Source organism: Macrobrachium nipponense, chromosome 33 (genome assembly GCF_015104395.2).
Source record: "Macrobrachium nipponense isolate FS-2020 chromosome 33, ASM1510439v2, whole genome shotgun sequence".
In the NCBI taxonomy this organism is placed as follows: domain Eukaryota; kingdom Metazoa; phylum Arthropoda; class Malacostraca; order Decapoda; family Palaemonidae; genus Macrobrachium; species Macrobrachium nipponense.
In genome coordinates this window covers 11,822,767-11,827,766 of record NC_087219.1, presented here as the reverse complement: position 1 = coordinate 11,827,766, position 5,000 = coordinate 11,822,767, and positions in this window count along the sequence as shown.

The following is a 5,000-nucleotide window of genomic DNA, read 5'->3' as shown; positions in this document are numbered from 1 at the left end:
TTGGATTGAAGACCACTAACTAGCATATCCAGAGGAACTCTTTCCGTCTAACCAAATGTCACGAAATTCCTAGACAGAAATGACACGTAAACTTCAAACTAAAACTTCGCAACAATTCCCTACGAAACACGAGCATGAAAGCGACTTGCAAAACTTCCTGCGTCACCCTCCTCCCCACCCCCCCCTTTCCCCCCCACACCCCTCCCCCCCAACCCCACCCCAAAAAAAAAAGAAACACGAAAACAAACAGGAGCTCAAATTGTCGACACATCTCCTTTTGTTGAGAGGGACCGAACCAGCGAATGTCCTAATGAGCCTTTGTCGAAGAATCTTCATAAAAGCTGCGACAAGATTCCTGTCGGACAAAAGGCTCGGTCGTTAGTCAAGGGTAATCAGGTATGTGTCCCCCTTAACCCCTACCCCCCTCCCCCTAACCCCACCACGTCTCCCCCAGCACCACATCTCTTTCGCAAACTTGCATTCGGTCGAAATTCAATTAGAATTGATGATTGGAGATGAAGACCGAAAACACTCTTCAGTTATCTTCTCATTCTGTTGTGATTTCGTACGTTTTTCGACGATTTTTAATCAGCGGTAGAAGACGGAGGCCTTTCAATTCAGCTTAAGCTTGCGAGTCATTTGGAATAATTTTGGGAGAAAAGAATGAATATGAAACGATTTCCATAAATCATCTCCTTTATCCAATTATGGTTTAGATTATACGATTGGTAATATTTTCATCCCAGGACTTATTGCTAAGAATCGAAAATTCATAACAAATGATTTGTTAGAGAATAATGTAGAAATAGAGTTAATGAGAAAGAGAGAGAGAGAGAGAGAGAGAGAGAGTTTGTCACCTAAGTAAATGATAATGGCCTCTGAAGTATCTTGGATGACATAAAATTCATGTCAGTGGGAGTAAATTAAAATGCAATTGACTGTGATATATCATATATATATATATATATATATATATATATATACTATATATATATATATATATATATTATATATATAAAAGGAGCCCATAACAACGCCAAAATATAGCTCCTTTATTAGATGGAATTCTGTTGTGACAAGACATTTTTACCAGTCATCTATGTATGTAGTATGTATGTAGTATGTATGTACGTATGTATATATGTGTATATATATATGTATATATATATATATATGTATATATATTATATATGTATATATATATATATGATATATATATATGATATAGTATATATATATATATATATACATATATATATATATATATATATATATATATATATATATATATATATATATATATATATATATATATATATATATATATATATATATATATATAAAGGAGCCCATAACAACGCCAAAATATAGCTCCTTTTATTAGATGGAATTCTGTTGTGACAAAACATTTTTACCAGTCATGTATGTATGTATGTATGTATATGTATATATGTGTGTATATATATACTATATATATATATAAGTATGTATATATATATGTTTTATATATATATATATATAATATATATATATATCCTATATATATATATATATATATATATAGATATATATATTATATATATATATATGTATATTCTTGGTTTCCCAGATGTAGTCTGGCTATCTACTATATGGGTTCTCCTCAGAGGATGATGAGGGTCCCTGTAGACGGCCATAAGGATTATCTTTTGTAGCAAATGTTCACTATCCTAAAAGAATATAATACAAAGACCCATTAATTACGATGGCACTATTTTAGTTGTTTTAGTCAAACAACTTACTTCTGCACCCACTTGTACGAACCTTCTTAACCTATTAGTTTCTAATGAATTTAATTATTTCATTCATCTATTGTCATGATAGGTTTGCCTCAGTCCTCTTCGTATAGGTATTTTTTGGTAGTTTCAAACTTGTGTCCTTTCATATATATATATATATATATATATATATATATATATATATATATATACATATAAATAAATACATATATACTAAGCAAGGATAAACAACAGTCAATCGAAAACTACAAATTAGCAAGTTGCTTAAAAGAAATTACTTTTGCACAGAAAATAAAAGGACACAAGTTAACTAACTATAAAAAATACGTATATGAAGAGGACTGAGGCAAACCTATCATCACAATAGATGAATGAAATAATTAAATGCATTAGAAACCAATAGGTTAAGAAAGGTTCGTACAAGTGGGTGCAGAAGTTAGTTGTTGATATATATTTGATATATATATATATAATATATATATATAGTATATATATATATATATATATATGTATGATATATATATAGACTATATATATATATATATATATATATATATATATATATATATATATATATATATATATATATATATATAAGAGGTATACAGGAGCGCAGATATAAGAGGTTCAGGAGGGGTCCATTGATACTAAACATGAAGGCCAAGATTATTATAAAACGTTTCGCACATCAACTTTGTGCATCTTCAGTCTGTAAAAAGAGAAATGCATATATTAAAAAACTAAAAAACAGGATTCACAATAGTATTCATTAAAATGCAATATCTATATTTTATTTTTTGCATTTTAATGAATACTATTGTGAATCCTGTTTTTTAGTTTTTAATATATGCATTTCTCTTTTACAGACTGAAGATGCACAAAGTTGATGTGCGAAACGTTTTATAATAAATCTTGGCCGTCATGTTTAGTACAATGGACCTCCTGAACCTCTTATATATATATATATATAATATATATATATATATATATATATTATATATATACATATATATATATATATATATATATATATATATATTATATATAATATATATATATATGAGGTGCATGCATGTACGTGTGTATACAATCACATGATATAAAAGAGCTAACACAGCTAACTGTTGTTGGCCTTTATTTTCTTCCATCGTAAGTCTTGCTTTTGTTATAATTTGTACATTTCATGTTTCTTACATCCAAATCTATTCCTACTTTACCTTCACCTGTCTATACATGTAGCGCAATTGAAAACACCCCAATATAGGCATAATTTCATACTCCAGTCGTCATCAAATTTATTGAAACTACATCTTGTATGAGGACATGTTCGTTTCTCATTGTTTCCAACAAAGTTTCTTGTAAACTCTTTTATTTATCTAGCATTGAGTACGCGATATATTGGAAGTCTTAAAAAAAAAAAAAAAAAAAAAAAAAAAAAAAAAAAAAAAAAAAAAAAAAAAAAAAAACAAAAAAAAAAAAAAAAAAAAAAAAAAAAAAAAAAAAAAAAAAAAAAAAAAACTGAAAAAACCTCAGTGAAAAAAATGGATGTATAAATTTATAATTGAATCCATAAATAACATTTGGAAGCCCATTGATAGAGGTAGGACAACTACACAAGTAGTTTTTTGAGGAAAGCCTTACTAAGTCCTCGAAGGAATAGGTAAAGAAGGACTTTATAGATGTATTACTTTTTTTTTTCCTTAGAGAGATTATGGACCATGAGGCTTATTTTCCTCGTAGTTCGGGAGACTGAAACACGTAACTCAAATTCGCCGGTGTCCTCGTGTACTACACTTGCAGTGTATATAGTGTTTCGATGATACGCTCATTGACTCCTACGTCTTCAAATGCATGTCGACTACGGCAACGCCTTATCGCTCATACGATCTCAGTGGACAAAAGACATCTGTGAATATTAATGAGACCAATAAGTCACGGACGATAAAAATCAAATGTACCTGATAAACGGCTTCATGCTTGAAAGACTGACTCAAAGGTTATCGTAGGTAGGCGTTTGAAGACTGTAATAATAATAATAATAATAATAATAATAATAATAATAATAATAATAATAATAATAATAATAATAATAATAATAATAAACAGTTAAAGTACCATGTAGCAAAAATATATATCTATGATGCATCACTATACCGTGACCAGAGTTAATAAGTTAAAAGCCACAGTGATGGTTTAGAAACCAGAGAGCTTTTGACCGTTTGCATGATTAAAAATACTTGAACCTGACGGCGATTACATGATCGCAGTATAACACCGGAATTTGTTTAATGGTTTCCTGGATTGTAACCCCACCAAAAAAAATCAATTTGTCTTTTCAAGAAAAACAAGTATTTTTATTTAGTTGACTGAAGAGGACCGTTGTACAAACGGTCGAAAGCTCACCCTTTCTTTAGAAATTATTTTATATTTTGAAAAATACAGTCTCATATACATTATTGTGGTTTTTAACTCAGTATACTAGACCAGTGGTTCCCAAACTAGGAGCCATTGCCCCCTTGGGGAAGCCATATAGCAAAAGACAGGGGGCCATCATCTGAGGATATGTATGCATAAAACAATGGGTTTTACACATACATGGGTTATGCTTGGCGGTGGGCCATGGACACGTATCCAAGTATCCTATATGCAAAGTGGGTAACGACACCAAAAGTTTTGGGAACCACTGCGCTAGATGAATCAATGTTTAGAAACAATGAAGTTAAGAGACTCCATTAAATGTGAATTCCTGTTTCGCCCAGAAATCATGAACGGCGATGATACATTATCAAAACTGTTGATACTTTGTTCCCGAAATAGATCGAACGCGGGAGAAATTGAGTGAATTATTCAAGTCCTCACGACTCTGCTCTTATTGGTTAGATCTCATCTGGGAATTCTGGGAGCCAGAATACTAACTCTTTCATTCCATTTCTAGATTCATTGTTTCTTGTTTTTCACTCCACTGTCTTTAATATCCTTGTTGGATTCATTTCTTTTTCGTTGACAAATGTTCTAGTAGATTTAATTCAGGCTTTTACCTTATTTTTTTTTCGGGGACTATTTTAGGTTTTTTTTATTTCGATTGAGTTATAATTTGTTATACAAGAATTATAAGAATATATATGATTATATATACAAGGACATATATATGATATATACACACAATATGTGTATATATTTATATTTATATATATATGTGTGTGTGTGTGTGTGTGCGCGTGT